Source organism: Diplotaxodon limnothrissa, linkage group LG3 (assembly GCF_057381915.1).
Source record: "Diplotaxodon limnothrissa isolate DT_005_m linkage group LG3, D_limnothrissa_male_GT1.1, whole genome shotgun sequence".
NCBI classification, from domain to species: Eukaryota; Metazoa; Chordata; class Actinopteri; order Cichliformes; family Cichlidae; genus Diplotaxodon; species Diplotaxodon limnothrissa.
In genome coordinates this window covers 45,296,628-45,317,741 of record NC_140598.1, presented here as the reverse complement: position 1 = coordinate 45,317,741, position 21,114 = coordinate 45,296,628, and positions in this window count along the sequence as shown.

Below are 21,114 nucleotides of genomic sequence, written 5' to 3'. Positions count from 1 at the left end.
GCTACTCATCTATATGTGGGGGGTTTTTTTTGTGTAGTTGATTTTTTTTGGGGGGGGAGGGGTTGGGGGCGTTGCTCTTTTTATATAAATAATATATAATTTGTTATGTATAATTATTTATTTAAATGACTTAGGTAGGTGAAGCCAAAAATGCCTCGCAAAAATACGATATGGTTTCTTGAAAATAACTGAGTGGTTAAGGAAATTTACCTGTGAGTACAACTAGGAACTGCAACAATAATCAATAAGAAAAATAGTAACAGTAAGAGTAGGTTTTGATTTGGCAGAGTTGGCAGAGTTTTGTGTCAAGTGCCTTCCCCGTTTTTGGCCAGTGTAACTTACTAATTGAAACACTTTAATTTGAGTTTTCATAAACCATAGCTACTACAAGTAAAGGGTGTAATTTGATTACATCGGTTCTTTTTCACAGACTAATGTGACTACAGCTGTGGTCAAAGGTGACATGTTGGGCATGTTTTTGGAGTGACTGAGTAAGTCTTTGCAGCACACTGGAAAGTGCTGAGTTTGCTGGTAACGTATTTCACCAGTGCGGTCATTTTTTACCAGAGTTTGTTTCCAGTGAGTGAATATCTTTTTGACTTGCTCTCTGGATTTGTGATGTGTGTGTATGTGTCTGTGTCAAGCCAGCATGATCTTCATATAATTTCCCACATATATGTACAATTGAGTGAGCTTCTTCACAAACACATGCAGCTAAATGCCATTTACGACATTCAGATAATTCTAGCATGAGTATAGAAATCTGTGAAACCAGCTAAAGTGTGATTGATACCAACTTCTAGTCCTTAAAGTGAAACTTCATGCTTCTCATTTGGTGTTAATGTCTGAAATCTATGAAGTCTATTCGAGCTTCCTGGAAATAACACTTTTTGTTTTCACTTTACAAAGTCTGTGTGAAGCGATGGGCAGGTGGTCAGATGCACAAACATGCACACCGTTTGATCAAGGAGCCAAAGTTTGAGTCTTATCTGAGATTATTTTCAGTTATACTTTTACTTGCTGCTTGCATTCCAGAGTGCACAGGTTATATGTAATACGTCACCACTTGCAAAAACCATCTATAGAAAATTTTCTGAGTGCAGGTCTTTTCAATTGATATAATCTGCTAGCACACCAACTGTGTCTGCAAGACATAACTGCATTTCTATTTCTATTTAAATGAAGGCTATGCATGAAAACCCTAAATTAAACATAACTATAGCTTGACATTTACTGAAATTAAGATAATCAAGTCAATGTTAATAAAAGTTGTAATATATTTATATTTATTTTGTTGCAAAGCAGAAAGAAAGAAAGAAATAAAGAAAAATGATGAATAAATACATCCCATCATACGTGTCATTCCTCGCTTTTAAACAAAATTAGTAAAGATCTGAGCCCCCGAGCTCTCCACTTTAATAATTCACACTTTCAGATTCATAGGTGGTAATGACCAGCTATTTTAAACATCCCCTTTGGAGCAGAAGGGGATGGTTCGTGATTGGTCACGACTGGCGGGAAGTCAGTAAGAGAGTAACAGTCCCGCAGGGACATGCTCCACTAAGCATCTCTTTCTCCAGCCAAGAAGCAGCACTTGGCACCACAGATAGGAAATTGATCAGATCCATTGACTTGGGTGTGTAAATGATGGTTTAACCCTCTCAGGCTCAAATTAAACTTTTTGTTGCTAATGCACAACCAAGTCCTGCAGTGGTACTTCTGAGTAAAAAAAAACTCATAAAATATGTATGTGGGGTAATCAAGTTGTTAGTTTTTAAGTGTTGCAAATCGGCAATGCCTGCCTTTAGAGGGTTAAGACTTCAGCCTGTGTCCAGGGGGGCATGTAGTAAATGAGGGAGATGTAGTTGATGTGAAATATGGCCTTAAACTCCCACAAGGGCTTTAGCCTCTTGCTAAGCATGCAGCTCTGTCCCAGTCTATTTCCAGCGGTGACTTATGCAGTCTAGTGTAAGGTACACTGCGCTTCTGTAAGAAGACACTTCTGCTCTGACAAGCAAAAGGCTGCTATGGTGAATATACTGGCTGACAGCAGGACCCAGGTGCATCAGCTGTGGATTGTCTAATAAAGAGTTGTTCATATTTATTCACCTAATAAAAGTCTTCTGAGCAGACATACTCTCCCTCCTCCTTTGGCTGATTAGCAGTATCTCTGGATAATCTATGAGTAAGTGCCTGCCTCAGAGGTGCTTAAAGGAGAAAGGGCTCATTTACTTCTGCTTTCGCAACATTCTGGCTTTGCCTACATTTGCTGTTGCACTTACATCATATGCCATGCAGATAAATGAGCATGACATCATGTTATACCATAATAGATGTTGTTAGACTAAAAGCAATTTGTAATAGGTTATATTTGTACTTTATACAACATTTTAGGCTTAACATAGCTAGAGGTAACCTGTGTGCAGCATTGAATATGGTTAACCACAATATTTTACCAGAGACATTGTAACACACTGTTGGTTTTAAAGGAACTGCACTGCAGAGGTTTGAGTTGTATCTGTCTGATTCCAACACGTGTATGGAAATGTGGCGTCTCAGACATGAAAATTGCAAAGTTCCAGAGTGTGCTGTGCTGGGACGGATACTTTTTATATTGAACATGTGTCCCTGCATCCATTGTCATTGTTATGTAGATGATACCGAGCTTTATTTATCCATTAATCCAGATTATACAAGTCAACTATACAAGCATGTCTTAAAGACAAAGGCCTGGATGACCTTGTATGAAATTCATACAAAACTTATTGTTCTAAAAAAGAGCTTATTTTAGCTACCCTCTTATTCAATCAGAGGTCAACAAAGCAGTAGATCCACATACGTATTTTACACAATTATGCTAAGATGTTAAGTTCTTCGAAGTCTCAAACCAGGGAGCGGTCATGTGTTAGGTCAATGTGTTAACCACTACCCTATGGGCCACTGTGTAAACACTATGAGATCAAAAGGATTAATATTTTATGATAATAAAGGAATAATATACATTTCTTTCCCATTTCCATCCACATCATGGTCATGTGTGGGCTTGCAACCTGTCACAGAGCTAACGCATAGAGTCAAACTACTACACACCAATAAACCTAAACCAAAGCATGTCTATGGGAGGAAGCCACAGTATCCCAATGCAACCTTCACAGATGCAGGGAGAACACGCAAACTCCGCCAGGTCGGATTCCAATCCAAGACCTTTCAGCCCTGGGGTGACGGTGCACCACTGTCCTGCCTCATTCCCATGTGGGAATTAAGAAATATACAGAACAGGATGAGGCACAATGAAAAAATTATATATTTTGCAGTCATGACTATTCAGTATTCGTGAGACTTTAATGTGTAAATCTCGTTGTTTTTTCACCAGATTTTTTGTCAATGTTCTGCTGTTACTTTTGCAAAACTCATATTTTACGTATTCCTACAATGGTTAGCATGGTTGGTGTAGTTCTATGAAGGCTGCAACATCATTTCACCTGAGTTTAACTTCAATAAGAATCCAAGTCTCTCCTGAATGATGTAAGCAGGCAGCTACAGGGGTCAATTAATCAAGTTCAACAAATAATGAACAAATAATCATTATCATCAACCATACCTAAAGGTAGCTGGATTAAATGAACAAGCTGCATGACACAATAAAATGTAAATATGCCATAAGTGTCCACATGGACAGGTTATCCTGTAAGGTCTTCAAAGTTTCAGTTATTTCTGTGAGTTTGTGTGAAGATACATCAATTATGCTCAACACTGAAACTGGAATCATTGTATGATTACCTAATTTGGAAAATAATCTGATAACAGGTGACTGAATGCATGTTAATCCATAGTCTAGACTTCCAGATGAGTACTCCCCTGCATCTTTTCCCCCACATTCTCCATTATGGCTGCCTCTCTAAAGCATTCGTCCATGGGCAGCCATACTCGTGAGATGCCACAATTGAATGATCTATTAATTATTCAACTTGGCCTCACTGAATAATCTGTTCTTTTTTGCCTTTCTTCTTAAATGTCAAATGGGTAATACCACTCATCAATAACCCTAAGTGTGAAAGCTGCGACTGCATCCAGGAACCCCCAGTGTGGTGCCAAATTGCCCATCTGAAACCTTTCCCTCACTCCCCTCCTCCCACCATGCCCCTTCACACCCATGCACCACATATTCATTCAGTGTCATTATTTGGCAGACACCCACCTCCAGGGCAATCTCCTCTATCTGCAACTGCTTCATGGCACTGCGATTCCCATCCACATTTTTGTGGTAGTAAATCACCATTACGTCATACTTCTTCATGATGGACTTGTAGTTCTTGGCACTGAGTTCATGGACCCGGTCTTTGCCATCATACTCAGGGATCTCCAAGCCCTTCTCTCCCCAGCACAGGGTCCCCAAAGAAACGAAGACCCCTAAAAACACCCAGCACCATTTCATGGTTATCGTCACCTGTTCGTTGCAAGAACTCTTCTTCTCAATGCCTGGTGATAGCGGGGTAGAAGGGCAACTAAAATACTCTTAAAGAAGTTAATGTTGTCCCAAACACAACTTAGTGTCTTCTTCTTGTCCCGCAGGCTAGAGAAGAGCAGGCCTGACATTAATACCCTCCTTTTAAAACAGATTTGCACATGGTTTTGCTGATGTCACTAGCTAAAGAGGGTGGTACCATTTTCTGGGGCAGTAAAGGGGGCACAATACTGATCCTGCCCATCCGCAAGCCATTGGTTGTCTAAAATGTAGGAATGACAGTGGTGGGGTCAGTCAGGGTGGATAGTGCTCAGGAAAATAGCAAAGGGGGGGCAACATAGGAGGAGCCATGTTTAGGCTGTAGAGCCACCTGTTTGGAGCTAGAGCTATGAAAAGGGAAAACAGTGTTGCTGGCTGTTTGGAGAGCTGCAGATACCATCCTAGTGTATTTGAGGGCTGAAGGTATGGATAGATGTATGATGAGAGTGGGTAGAAAGGAGAGCTCTAAGATGCCTTTCCCATATTAAGTTTTGCAGAGGAGACACACTCTTTCTAAAAATAAGAGCTCTATTGGACAACACTCTGAACAACATGGTGTCCACAGAGTCCACATAGAGGGTCAGAGAGTAGTTGTCTTTAGAAAAACAGAGAAAATGGGGACACTTGTTTGTTTCTCAGAAAAATAACCTTTAATAGTTCTCCAATTTTCTAGCCACCCTCCACAACTGGTCTCAGTTATATTTGGTTCACTTATTTGGTTCATTTCCAACCATTCCCAATAGGTGGAAAGTCTGGCTTTTTCTCATTGTTCAAACACCAGAATGAACGAATTGTACACGTTAGCTCTACTAAAAATGACTGCTTTGACTTTAAATCAGCAAAGATTACTTCAGCACACATCAGGAAACCCCTTAGTATTTAAACAAATATGAGAGATGCTCTGTAGGAAGTGTTGACATACAGTGGGGCAAAAAAGTATTTAGTCAGCCACCGATTGTGCAAGTTCCCCCACTTAAAATGATGACAGAGGTCAGTAATTTGCACCAGAGGTACACTTCAACTGTGAGAGACAGAATGTGAAAAAAAAATCCATGAATTCACATGGTAGGATTTGTAAAGAATTTATTCGTAAATCAGGGTGGAAAATAAGTATTTGGTCAATAACAAAAATACAACTCAATACTTTGTAACATAACCTTTGTTGGCAATAACAGAGGTCAAACGTTTACTATAGGTCTTTACCAGGTTTGCACACACAGTAGCTGGTATTTTGGCCCATTCCTCCATGCAGATCTTCTTGAGAGCAGTGATGTTTTGGGGCTGTCGCCGAGCAACACGGACTTCCAACTCCCGCCACAGATTTTCTATGGGGTTGAGGTCTGGAGACTGGCTAGGCCACTCCAGGACTTTCAAATGCTTCTTACGGAGCCACTCCTTTGTTGCCCGGGTGGTGTGTTTTGGATCATTGTCATGTTGGAAGACCCAGCCTCGTTTCATCTTCAAAGTTCTCACTGATGGAAGGAGGTTTTGGCTCAAAATCTCACGATACATGGCCCCATTCATTCTGTCCTTAACACGGATCAGTCGTCCTGTCCCCTTGGCAGAAAAACAGACCCATAGCATGATGTTTCCACCCCCATGCTTCACAGTAGGTATGGTGTTCTTGGGATGCAACTCAGTATTCTTCTTCCTCCAAACACGACGAGTTGAGTTTATACCAAAAAGTTCTACTTTGGTTTCATCTGACCACATGACATTCTCCCAATCCTCTGCTGTATCATCCATGTGCTCTCTGGCAAACTTCAGACGGGCCTGGACATGCACTGGCTTCAGCAGCGGAACACGTCTGGCACTGCGGGATTTGATTCCCTGCCGTTGTAGTGTGTTACTGATGGTGACCTTTGTTACTTTGGTCCCAGCTCTCTGCAGGTCATTCACCAGGTCCCCCCGTGTGGTTCTGGGATCTTTGCTCACCGTTCTCATGATCATTTTGACCCCACGGGATGAGATCTTGCGTGGAGCCCCAGATGGAGGGAGATTATCAGTGGTCTTGTATGTCTTCCATTTTCTGATGATTGCTCCCACAGTTGATTTTTTCACACCAAGCTGCTTGCCTATTGTAGATTCACTCTTCCCAGTCTGGTGCAGGTCTACAATACTTTTCCTGGTGTCCTTCGAAAGCTCTTTGGTCTTGGCCATGGCGGAGTTTGGAGTCTGACTGTTTGAGGCTGTGGACAGGTGTCTTTTATACAGATGATGAGTTCAAACAGGTGCCATTCATACAGGTAACGAGTGGGGGACAGAAAAGCTTCTTACAAAAGACGTTACAGGTCTGTGAGAGCCAGAGATTTTCCTTGTTTGAGGTGACCAAATACTTATATTCCACCCTGATTTACGAATAAATTCTTTACGAATCCTACCATGTGAATTCATGGATTTTTTTTTCACATTCTGTCTCTCACAGTTGAAGTGTACCTCTGGTGCAAATTACTGACCTCTGTCATCATTTTAAGTGGGGGAACTTGCACAATCGGTGGCTGACTAAATACTTTTTTGCCCCACTGTAACAGGATTGCTCATGTGCAAAAAGTCCTGAACTCTCATCAATAAAACATCACAATTCATGACAGTTTATGTTTGACTGAAGACGGAGATGATATATTATAGCTACAGTGACTGGCTGACGCATGAGCGTGCTCTGAGCACACTCCTCTGGCCTGTGCGTCAGCTATATTTGAATTGGAGCAGAGAAATTAGATTTAATAGAGGAGTGGCACAGAGAGACTCAGATACAGTGTGAGAGCATGTCAGCTATTAGTTTACAATGAGAAAGGGGAGAGGGTGGCTATTAATAACAGTTTGTAATATGATCGCCCTTCTCATTCTGCCAGCATGGTGGGTCAGGCAGCATGTGTCTATTTAGATGCCAGTGAGGGCCGCCGTAGGGGTGCTGGCACAGCTAGGGCATCATCACAATGAGTTTTCAGATGTAAATATATTTGACTTCATATCTATTGGTGTGTGAAACACCCGATTTTCAGTTTATAAAGTAAGGAGTGGTGTAGGGACATTTTTAAATGTTGTTAAAAGGCTGACTACACTTAGGTATTGATGTTAAAACATTAACATAGAAGATATTAACATTATCTGTAAGTACATTTCTGTGTAAAAAGTCATGATCCACCCCTCATTTCTTTATATTTTGTGAGGAAAATGTGAACAGGTGCAGCGATTTATTGAAACATTGAACAAACATAGAAGTAGTATGCATGCAAAATACATGTACAGTTTGAATGAGCTTGAAAATCAATATTCAGCATGACCACCTTTATTTTTCAACACAGCCTTCTGTCTCTTAGGCAGCCTTATTCTAATTTCTTTAAGTAGTCTTCAGGAATAGTTCTCCGGGCTTCTTCAAGGACATTCAAAGCTCTTCTTTAGATGTCGGCTGCCTTGAAATGATCCCACACTCCTTAAGTAATGTTGAGGTCCGGGCTCTGGGGAGGCCAATCATGACTGGTGGTGTTTTTTTCTATGCAGGTCTGCTTTTACTGCATTGGCAGTGTGTTTGAGATCATTATCATGCTGAAAAAAAACAAGGCTGTTGCCATTCAGATGCTTTCCAGAAAGTATTGCATGGTTGATTATAATCTGACAGTACTTTTTCCATTTAAAATTCCATCAATTTAACAAGACCCAGCACCGCTGGCTGAAATGCAGCCCCAAATCATTATCAAACCTCCATCTGACCTGTTGTCACTGATTTTCAGTCCAGTTATTGTGTCATTTAGCATAGCTCAGCCTTTTCTCTTAGTTTGGTTTGGTTAGACACAACCTTGAGGTACACCTTTGAGATAGGTGAGGTCAGGTTCAGAACTGCAAATGATTGAAAAAGCAGTCAAAGTCCAGAGAATAACTTTGATAGACCTTCAAAGTTTGGCTCAATGGAAGCAAAACATAACTACATGAGGGGTGACTCAAGACTTTCTGCTCTTCAGTATTGCTTTCAATTAACCAGTGTTTTTGTTGAATTTAACAAAAATGTAAAAGCCACAGTTTCAAATTCGTTGGCTGTGGTACCTCGCCTGCCAAATACATAATGAGCAGTCTATTACTGCTTACAAGAGATCCACAGTAACAAAGCAACACAGTCATTAAAAATCCTTTAACGTTCCCACGAGGACGGTAAAATGCCAGACTTTAGCTAAAGGGAGACGTGTCCAATTTGTAGCGCGACAGCAGAGTAAATAATCAGTAAAATGCGCAGTAATACCACCTGACTGGAATATTCTACACACGAACTAGAACAGGTGTTATGTAATACTAGTGCAGCGCCTGCTGGTGTGGCCATATGCAGCTGTTGGTCACTGGCATCTCTGTGAGATCACTGGTGAGAGATGATGTCAGAGCATGCGAGGATTTAATGATGATGCCATCATCATCTGCACATTGATTGCTTACACTCTTAATGTGAGACTGCTTTTCACATGTGACACTGCACTCACTTTAGGTCCTAACAATACAGCTGCCTAGTCTGAAGTGGATCGGTCGAATACTAGTTAGGTTAAAAACATGTCAGGATTAACCTTAATTAATCACCCAACCTTAACTTCAAGAGATGTTGCCTGATGTCTTCATCTAAATACTTTGTTCTAAGACTGAGTTATTACTATACCCTATATAATACTATATTATTACTGTTACTATTAATAGTACATTCTTCCTCTTCATGCTCATCAGGAAGCACATAAAGGTCTGTTGATGAGCTTGGGTTACATTATTATTGATGGAAGATAGCTGCAGGATTTTATATTTCCTAAAGATTCATGTGAGAAGACGACGACAGACGCAGAGACACAAGCAGAGTGAGCGTCTCCTCTTCCTATTCGGCTTCCTGATCTATCATCAGGGAGAACAAGCACTGTAACAGGAACGAGACTCTCGCAGTCACTGAGAGCTTCCTGTTAAATATTAACAGGTGTGTGACTAAGACCATTAGCCCCTGCTGCCTCCTTCATTCAGCCCTAACTGTGTCTGCTAACTGTTGCACATCTGAGGACAGCTCCCTCCTCTGGCGGTTGCCCCAATAACCCTCATCTCTTTTTTGGCTTGTTACGTCCATCTTCTCCCTCTCAGCCCTCTTTAGATTGTCTCAAACAGGACGAGTAATAACAAGCAATCACACGGTTTGTGCCGAGGTCATTAAACTCTGCATGTGCTGTTGCTAAGGCGACTGGCAGGCTGACTCAAACAGCTTGTTTTGTGAGATGAAGAAGGATCACTGCAAATGTGGCTCATGCAGAGCTAAAGTAAATCCATCAGCTTCAGTTAATTATTTTCTTGTACCGATATGTCTCTGTTTGTGAAACAAAGAACCAAGAGTCATTTTCCCTCTTTCAGATTTAAAAAATGCTGTAACGATGTCCCCATTTAAGACTTTCATCGTTTCAGCACAGACTTTGCTGTACTTGTACTTTCAACTCCATATTGTGCGTCACCTCCTCCACCGTGGCAAGGGGTGAAAAGTATGACACATCCAAGTTGGGGTGCTAATGAGATCTAAAGGCTTGATCACAAGGAGAGAAAATGGAAGAAACAAGGGAGGTGAAAAGGTGTGATGGGTAATTTTAGGTGAGAGATCAAAGGATGGAAAAAAAGGTAAGTAACAAAAAGAGGAGGAAATGAATGACACATGGAGGAGAATAAGGACACTGACTCATATAGAAAGCAGGAAAATTAGCTATTGGGGCTAATAACAGGGGAGAATTTAATGTATGTAAAGAGTTATCACAATGGAATAAATATGCACAAACTCATCTGAGGCATAGTCATCCATAACAGCATCCAAGTCAGATGCCCAAATCACTGTCTAAGGGCCACCTAGTGTGCAGCCACACTGCACTTCTGTAAGTTAACCACCTGTGTTAGGTCTTTGTTGGACATGACTTTCAGACACTATTCATCTGCTGTTGATAGCCTTTTACGTGAGCTAATGCTATTTATGTCCTCCACTTATCGAGTTTCCACTCAATTTTAAGTATATACTACACAGCGTGCTGAGATATGCCAAGTTTTCAGATAATAGCTCTCTGGGAATCACCTTGTTGGTGCAAAAATAGTATTTATCATTATCCTCATCTTTTGTGTTTTTTTGCATATTCAGAAGAATCTACAAATAATAAATGAATCATATGTTTTTGCGGCACGCTGCTAGTAAAGTAAAGTGTCTGAAGCATGTGTTATGTGCATTTTTTTTTGTGCTTGAATGATTCATAGGTCAGTGTTAAGTGGCTTAACGAACCAAAAAATATTCCTCTGTAAATTTTTAGGTTTAACAGCTGGACTGAAAGTGATTTAAAAGGCAGCCACTGTCCAAGGAAATCAAACCTCACTTAGGCATAAGTAACAGCTCCCTGAAACACATCATCCAGTCTTCATTTAGTTTGTTGTGATCTCGTCACCCGACTGTAAAAGGAAAATTTAAAGAAATAAACTGAGGACTTTATAAGAAGAAGAATAAGTGCAACACTTGAATGTGACAAAGTAATGCTGTGTACAGTCAGTCAAGTAACATAAATCATAGGAAGGAGCCCAAAAAGCAGGCTCAATTAGAAATGCAATAAAAGGATATGATGGAAGCCGAACTCAGTAGACCCTATGTTTGTAAAACATCTCCATTAAGCATAGATTTATACGAAGATCAGAGTCAGAAAATTATGATGTGTGAATTGATATTTTAAGAAAATTTAAAGAAAATTAGCCAAGTAGAGATGAATTAAGAGGGCAGAAACAGCACTGTTGTTAATCATGCATGATTGCGTCAGAATTTTAAATGCACAAGGTGAAAGAAAAAATGCCAAAAGTTTAATAAAGGCAGAATGTGAAAACTTAATAAAGCATAAAGCAAAGATGGCTTTTTCTTATTGTATGGCAGTATCACAGTGTGTCAACTTAAGCACATTTCAGATGCACTATTGTGATGCCATATGTCCACCACAGCAGGTTATTTCAGATGCAGGTAATGTTTTTGTGCAGAATACCATATCCTCACACTCGACACATGTCAAAACCTCTGAGTGGGAAATGCTGATTTTGTTTTATGTTTTTTCTGTCAAAATATGTCACGATGAACACTGTGGAAATGAACAGCAGTGCAAGGTACTGCCAAATGAAGCTCAGTCTACTGCAAACTTTAACTCAGGGTTATTAGAAAACAGTCAGGTTTGACAAACTTTGATTGTAGGAATTCGTGTTATAATAGTAAATATACAACGTAACGCGTTGGCACCAGGTGAGAAATCACAAATACACATTTAAAGCTACACATTACAGGCACAAGGAGAGCAAACTCTACTCCTATACTAATATGAGGAATTTAATATTATAAACGTAAGACTGCTCCTACAGCCAAAGACAGAAAGAAAGGACCAAAAATAAAAACTGTGTGAGTTGTCTGGTGACCTTAAATGATCTTGGAAGCAAATAAGGAACGAATACAAGAAATGAATTAAAATCTGTAAGAGTGCTTTGCATGTCTGTATATCAAGGTCTACAAGTGCACATCTTTAATGCTGTCTGAGGATTATGTTGCTATAGGATAATTGTGCAATATAACAGGAATTAAGCAATAAAACAGTCTGTGAAAAAAAATTAAATGGGTTCACTGTCCAAGAGACTGATGAGTGGAAAGTTGTTTTGTGAAGATCTATTATCCCAAGTTATGTCTGCATCATAAGTTCCTGTTGGGATGGATGCACCTCAGTAAAACGTTAAGCCTGGCCAGCTGCTTATTAACAAAAATACTGAATCAGCCAATCATGTGGTAGCATCTCAGTGTAATCAGGCATGTAGAAATGGTTCAAACTGAGCACCAGAATGGGGAAGAAAAGTGATTTAAGTGACTCTGAATGTGGTATGGTTATTAGCACCAAAGGTGCTGGGATCTTCCCAAACAACCAGGAGGGAGTAGTGTTTTGAAAAATGAGGACATCTTTATTCCCCTTTATGTCTGACAGTAACACAAAGTGGAGAAAAAACTCAAAGTAGTGAAATATCTGAAAATTCTTAATGGTATCATAAATCTAGGGAATGGTAGAAGGAATGGAAAATGATATCTTTGGGGCTTTTTCCCTCCCTATTTCTGTTATAGATGGTTTATAATAATAGAAAATTTAAAAAGATAGCACAAAATATTTCGTCTTTAAGGTATTTCAGTGTTGCCTTCCAGCCACAGGGAGAAGATATTTAGAGATTGTAAGTGGGCGTAAACTCATGACATCCACCTGTTGCATGATTGCGGTCATATTTATTCATTTGTGAGTCACATCAACATGCAGCAGCAGAGCCGACCTGAGACATGTTTTGGCTAATAAGCTATCAGATCGAAATAATGTTCCAAATCAGACCCAAGTCGCAACCCTCCACACACCTCCTACCAGGACCAGTCTGGCCCTGGTACTCACTCCCTCTCTGTCCCACACCCACGGTCCGTATGCTGGTTTAAATGTTGCTAAGCGTCTCCTCACAAAGCTGGTGCTCTCTCCTTCTCTGACACGCGCACACACATGACCAAAGTTTAAGAAATTCACACAACAAGATGTATGAAAGCAGAACAACAGAAGTTTAACAAGACATGTATGTACAACACAAATACTCAAAATGAAACAACTATACACCCAGAGATTACACACATACACAAACACATTTCTTTTGGTAAAGTAGTGGGTTGGCTCTCTGCGTGAAACACTGGCCAGCCTTTGTGTTCTGGTGTCCAAGCAACTAGAGGGGGCAGAAACACACACAAACACAAACACACACACGCACACGCACACACACACACACACACACACACACACACACACACACACACACACACACACACTCACACACAGACTGATAGGAGGAGAGATTCTGCGATGTGCAGTTTAAATTATTAGGAGTTAAGCCCTTGACATTTCCAGAAGTAAAGGGAAATTGTGTTTGCCACATGGCCTTGAATGAGCCACATTTATTTTTTGTTACAGTTCAGAAATCACAGTCTTTCAGGTGAGGCCCTTTGAGTGGTTGACAGATTTCACCTGTCTCCCAGGATCTTAGCCAGCTGTGAAAGAAAGGCTCGTGAGGTTTGACTTTAGATTCAAATCTAAGTGTAGTTCATAAACAGAATAAGGCTGACAGAAAGAGTGATGGCATGCTGCAGGGGAAGAAGTAACTGAAATTAACATTTAATTTTCAAATTCCAAAAATAATGGGGAACATCGTCAGAGGAGTGGCTTGAAGTAAGGAACCGACAAAGAAATATCACCTCTGTGTGTATCTCTCATGAATCTGAAGGATGTGAGCTTTCTGGGCTGAACAGCCACAATTTTACTCACTTACTTCCACTTCATGGAGATACTTTTACCATAAAAAAATGTATATGTATCTTATCAGTAAAATAAAGGCAGCAGGGGTAACAGGGCAGTTCTGTCACCAGAATTAACAAAAACACCACCAACTTAAAAAGCATATACGTTATTCAAGAAATGATTTTAAAATTAGTCTCTAACACTTGATAATGCTGAGTAACATTTCAACAGAGACTAGAATGTGCTGTTGCTATTAAAGGAAATATGGTGCAGTGGTTTGAATTGTATCCGCCAGCTAGACCTTAATTTGTGCATTTAAACAGAGTATTCTTCACACGTGAATGTTAGTCACAGAGCCTTTTGGGATTCTGTGCTTGAACCAGTACTATTTATATTATTTGCTATTTGGGTTGGGCAATATTATCAAAAGAGAGTATATTTTTTCATTGCTATGCAGATGATACCTGATACCTCTGTCTATGGAGCCAAATGATACAACTCAACTAGTTAAACTACAGCCAAGTCTGAAACTGGGGGTCAGATAGAAATAAAGTCTGAAACTCCTCATTTGACTGGTGTCATCAGCGAGTGCTATTGAGGATGGCATCCTACCATGATGGACGCAGGCATGTTTCAGGTTCTTCTGACATGTTGCACATGTATTATGAGCACTAACCAGGGAACTCCAATGCTTCCTCCAATGACAGCTGCCTCCATGAAAATCATTGTGTTAAGTAAATATAAGTTATGTGAGCATACAGAAGACACTGTTTCCAGAAGCTGCCCTAATTAAACAACAAAATGCATCAAATCCTTTTTGTTCTCCATAAGAATGGTTTTCTAAAGTGCCCTTTCATGAAAGAGTGAGAGAAAACCTGAGGTGGAGCGATTTGAGATGCTAAGACAAGCTGAAGCATACTTGGCCCGGATCATTAAGTACAGTGTGAGTGCAGGCCAGCAGTGGAGTGGAGAGCAGGGACAATCATGCTCAGGTACGATACAAAGCAACTGTGCTTAGTTTGAGTACGTTCTTATTTAAAACCCCTTTTACATCTAGTCTTTCCTCCGGTTATGGGGACACAATGAAATTCTGCACTCTCAATCTCCCATGTTAGACAACAGGCTGCAGGCTGTCCTTGAAGCCTTCAGAGAGGCAAAACAGAATGCGCCAAACAGAAGATAATCAGGTCATTATGTTCCCAAAAGGCTTTAAGAAAAAGAGTGCACTAAAATGCACAACAGGCTGTTTTGAGCAAAAAATCTTTAAAACCCTTGTGTATTTTTCTAGATGGTTGAGAAGGAGCAAAGGGAGCATTATGCATTCATGTGACTAACAATACAGCGTTTTATCGTGTCCATGTTCCATAAATAGAACAACAAAAGTCAAAAAACAACCTTAATGACCTGAATTATTACAATTATTATTACAGTTTTTTACAGACGCTAGGACACATTTCTCAATACTTAGGTCACGTTTGCAAAACTCCTCACACAGTGAGCACAACAGAAGTCTATGTGGGCTAAACTGAGGACCAGTTATCATTGTTTTGACACAAAATGCATTCAATGACTACATCTCTCAAATTTCATGAATTATCTTCTCACTCAGACACAACAACTGCCAAAAATCTTTGTACATACAGGACATTTTGCATGTGCTTACATACTGTTTTCAAAACTGTTAAACTTATGGTCAAAACAATAACACAATGCAAAACTTGAAAAGACAGCAAAATCCAACAGCAATATTTTATTGAAACATATTTTAAATCTAAAATTGCAGTTTAACCAGCCACAGCTGATTCTCATTGTAGATGAACATCTATACAGATGTTACTCCTTCCATTTCATTACAAAAGGAGACAACTGCTGAATAGGTTTTTTTGTGATGTAAACATGGACCCAGCCAGAAATGGAGTAGATTAGCATTACTATTGTATGTGTATCAGTGGATGGTGTGTATACAAATTCTTGTATTTTGGGATTACTTAGTGCAAAAAAATAAAAATACAGAAACAAATATTACCGAATTCTGCATGATGTCTGATTCATTCCAGTAACATGTATTGAAATTATAAAGAGAGATGTGTCCTTGTTTTACACAAGAAAACACTGTGTAATGCTACATGTTGTTAGTGTTTTTTAGGTCATTGTTTTGTGGGTGACAAAGTGTGTTTGTCGGCTGTCAACCTTTGCTAGTGTTCTGGAAGAATGAGTTTATTTGAGACCTGAATGAAGTGTTTTGGTAGTTGTAGTGCATTTTGAATGTGAAATGAACTGCTTTGCCAAGCTGACGGTCAGTTAGGAGGATTGTGTGAAGTGTTTTGCAAAAGTGACCTAAGTATTGGGAAATGTGTCCTAGCGGCTGTAAAAAACTGTAATAACACATCTTTAATTATACATTTTACAACAGTTATTAGTGAAATGCATTTTTTTAGCTATGAAAAATGGCCAAGAACTGCTCAGGAAAAGGTTTAACATTACATTGTTCAATAGTAAAGGTTGTCTTTGAAAGTTCTGCACAGATAGCTCAGTGCAGTCGCTGCATGGTTGTCTTGTGTGGCCTGCTTTGTCAGGCATCGCCTAAACCACCTAAATTATTTCCAGAAAGTGACGCCTTTGAAGTGGATTACTTCCTGCAGTGTGCTACATGTGAGAAAAGAAAACTTGAGGCACTATCTCGACCTGATTCTTTTTTTAACAGAATTCATCCGTGCTCGTGGCTTTCCACCATCCACCAAAGTCCACACCACTGGCTTACTCTAGTTTCTACTACATGCTGTGGATTGGTAGGTAAAGATTGTTACACAGGCTAATAAGCCAATGCTCTTGGCTCATCACTCCTGTTCAGAGAAAATAAACAAAACACCTTTTGTGGCTCACTCAGTTTCCTTCATTATAAAAACAGAAGAAAAGGAAGCTTTTTCAGCTGCCTCCTTGTTCACTACAGCAGGTAGCTCCATTTAATCTTTTCCTGCATTGTGTTTGACTTTAAAAGCAAAATGGCATAACTGGTCCTAGACCTCCAGCCATTTTGTTGTTTTGACGCAGTAGTTGTAGCACAGCACTAAAAACTCCAAGCAGTAAGAAATATAGCCAGGGTGCTGCCATAATTTCCTGCTCCTTCGAGCTCTAACTTTCTACTCATTTTTTTTCTCACCCATAAAAGCAACAGACAGAATTCTCCAGTTTCAGCATCAGTCATGTTGGACCACAATGAAGCTCATTCATATTCACCATGAATCCTTTTAAGCCAGCGAATAAAATGTCGACATAGTCAAATGCAGAGAATGCACACAGAGATCTAATTAGAGGTGCTTTGGAGCCACTGCTGCTCATTTTTATGAATATTTGACAGTAGAGCAGAAGTTAATTTCTGACTCCAGTGTGTATGCACTGTGAGACCATTTAGTCTCTGTCAAGAAATGTCAATATGAAGAGACTCTTTGACAGCTGACTGATGACTGGAGGATGAGTGTTGCTAAGTAACCGAAAACCTGACAGACTAAGAGATCAAGCTTCAGACCGAACAGTTGGAGTGTGTAGGATGGGCATACATGCTGTAGTAAGTGTGTGTGTGTGTGTGTGTGTGTGTGTGTGTGTGTGTGTGTGTGTGTGTGTGTGTGTGTGTGTGTGTGTGTGTGTGTGTGTGTGTGTGTAAATCTGCAAGGGAGAATTAAAATGTCTGAGGCAGGGTCACTGGGTTCATCCTGTTTAGAGGGCGAAAGCAAACTGAAGCAGATGGTTATTTTCTTAATATTTTTTAATACTAAGTCTACCACTATTTTTTAGACATGACAATATAAAACACAATATGATGCTGTATAAAAATAATATGTGCACTGCACCCACAAGATGATGCAAGTATCTTTACAAAAACAAAAAATACACATATAAAAGTACGAAGAATAATCCAATAACTGTCTAGGGCTTCTTGTTTACACATCAAGGAACAACATCATGACTCACTTGCATGCACGTCTCCAGCCACCTGGCAAAATGAAGTCCAATATTCAATGTCTTCAAGCTATCTTTTTAGCCTACATCATCTCCAGAGGGATGTTTGAATCCAGCGAAATGTTCCATTTTGTTCACCAGCCAGGCACTTAGTGTTCCTTTGTCTTGTTTTTCAGTCAGCCCTTCTACTCAAACTAGACTTCCTGTTGTTTCTAAGTCACTAAACAGCTGCTCTCTAAAGCCCGAGTTATGCTACAGTGGGAAATCTACGACTTAGCCTCAACATATAGCCTTAATAAGTTCTAAATAATAATCACAAGAATACACAACTGTAAGCAGATTCCTAGATTGCAATGATAGTAAAGAAACTAAGCTACTAAAGAAACAGATTTCAGCACATATATGGTGCAGTAATCCTAAAAGATGCTGAAAAACCACGTCTGACTGCATGTTTGGTAATGGCATGTACGAAGCTTTGGTATCTCTGGGTCTGAAGATATCTTGTTCCCAGTAGACTGTTTGTAAAGAATGACCAGCACCAAAGAAGATTAATAGAGGGCTTTTGTTTTGGGATGCATCCAATTAAGCACTTTCACTGTTGCTTTCTTAGTGTTTCCAAACCAGATGTGACGAGCCAGGCCTGGATCTGACTGAGAAAATGAGAAACGCTGCATGTACAGTAGCGACATATCAGTCTTGTTTTATCTTTCTTCTTCTTTAACTCTAGTCAGGCTCATATTAACAAAAAATAGGTACATTTTTTTTCAAAAAGACTTGTGACTTCACTTGTTCACGTGTCAAGTGTTTACTGAGTTCAACTGAACTTCTTGCAGAGTCGCCACCTGCTGGTTATTGGAAACAAAACTTTGCACATCTTTCAAATATGTTATGCAGTTGTTAGCTTGTGTTAGCATGTATCTTTCCAAGTTGCTTGGAGACACTTTAAGTCAGTTGTTCACAGCAATGGGTAGTTGTGGGTGGTTTAGGAACAGTTTGCTCATTGCAGAAAGGTTCACACAATAATACTAAAGTAGATTTGTAAATGAAGAATTGTTACCTGCATGCTGACAGAGACTGAGATCATTTCAAGTATGTAAAAGAAGCATTTTCTTTTTTCTATCAGAAGATAATGCAGATAAGTTTTACACTGTTTGGTTAGTAACATAGCATAATGTTCCATGTCAATCAGTTATTCGTCTGGTAGTGGTTTTATGTTGTTTGTGCTATGTTGTTTTAGTAGGAAAAAATGTTTAAAAAAATCAATTTATTTTCACAGATGCTTTTATTTGGTTGTCTGGGATCATTTTTTTATTTCATTTTACAAACAAAGAATGCCTTTGCTTTGATTTTTAAAAGTTAATATCGATACACACAGTCGATCTCCCAAGGCGCTGCAAAAAGTCACGAATTTCATGATGAACAATACGTTTATGTTCATCATTTCATTCACTGCAGCATTTCTCCCTCTCTTTCTAACAAGACCATAAAGCGCAGCAGGCATTTTGTGTTGTGATTAATGAGCTGTAATCAATCCCTCTGCAGGTTTCTGAGCAACACCTAATGTAACAACCCCTTTAGGCTGTAATTTTGCCTCAACTAACGGGCCTTGGGAGGATGGTATAATTAAGAAACGGTGGGTAATGGAGACCAGTTTTCAGTGCACAGTTGTCTAAACCAGACCTAGCCTAATGTTCCCGAGAAGAGACATGGAGGCAGAAGAGTTACAAAAAGCAGAAGCACAAAAAGAAATACATGAAAAACTATTTTTACGTGCCCTTGTTGTCTTAAAATGCTCTTTATGGATATTTTGGGACTTATTTGATACATTAACTAAACAGATAAAATTTTAAAAAGTCTCAAATACAAAGAGGAAAAGATCCCAGGAGTTTACTTTTGCCTATTGTATGTACTGAAAGAGAAACCCTAGAGCGTTTCTCATTTTTATGTTAATATTATGTGCCATTTCCAATTGTATAATGTCCTGTGTGAAGAGCCCGTTTTGTGACATGGTACAAAAATAAAAAAGCCTTTGGTTTGTTCTGTCATTACTCATCATCGCACCAGTCAATGTGAGATGTAATTAACAGACTACATCGAGGAGTCACGACCATCTGTAACATCGGGACACATTTAGATGGGGCTGGAGTATTTCAGGAGCGCCGCAAACAAAGACCCGAATGACTCAAGTCACCCTGAGGAGATCAGGTTTTTGACTCATTGTTTAAGACTCTAGAATTTTACTCATCGGCTAAAATTGGAAAGAGTGGTTGGAATTAATTGTAAGACTTTGCTTTTTCTTATTTTGAAACTTTAAAAATTCATTGTAAAATGTCTACTTTTCTGCTTAGGGTCGATGCCTGCTATATTTTTCTGTCGTTTTCTTTAGTGGTAGATGACAAATGTTGGAGAGCTTATCTGTCGCACCTCAATTAAAGCTGAATTAATGATGCTTGGATGGTTCAAAGGCATTAAATACATCAATAAGCTGTCAGAAAATTATAGAGAGAATATTTAGGAAAACAAAAATTTCCACACACATGATACAGAACGTCAGGATCCATTTGATGTTGTGTTTTTGTCACATGTGCCTAAAGTTCAGTGGGAGATAGCTGGGTTTGGGTTGTTGTTAGCCGAGAGGAGGAAGCACACTTCTTGCTACTTGTCTTTATTTCTTTACAAACTGTAATCCAAGTACCAATCTCACTCTCAATAATTATATAACTAGTGCATACAGTACATACGCATGTTACTGTATTACTCTGTCTCTTCATTCTGTTGGTTAACTTATACTTAATCACACAGAGACAAGAAAATAGGGATAGTAAGATGGTGTTATAGAAGTAAATTGGAGACTGATTTCATAAAAAATTAGGGCATTTCTGCAATAGGTCCTGCTATGCAATACAAATATCATTTGAGTCTTTTGTCAAGGGTTTGCCAGGCAAATATATAGGCAATATAGGCATATATATTGTGTAACATATTATTCAGATTAGGTGGTTGTGAGGCTTTCACATAAATGTGAAAAATTAGGAATTTTAGGAATTTTCAGTAGGTGGTTACTGTGCAACATAGTCTCAGTTTCTTTTCAAAATAAGAGAGAACAAAGTGACACTAACCAATGTGTGACACTCTAGATGGCTTTCCTTTGAAAAGAATCTATGGAAATTCTACAAAGATGTGCCCACCCTACAGTTCCTGTGGTCGAGTGGTGTTTAGGGGAATAGGTTGATGCTTGACTCATGAGGAATGTTAACTGGTTGGCTTTACTCACAAGGAGTGAATCACAGGCACAGTAGGAACAGAGCCATTAGGTAATTAAAAAATATAAGGAAAACACGTATA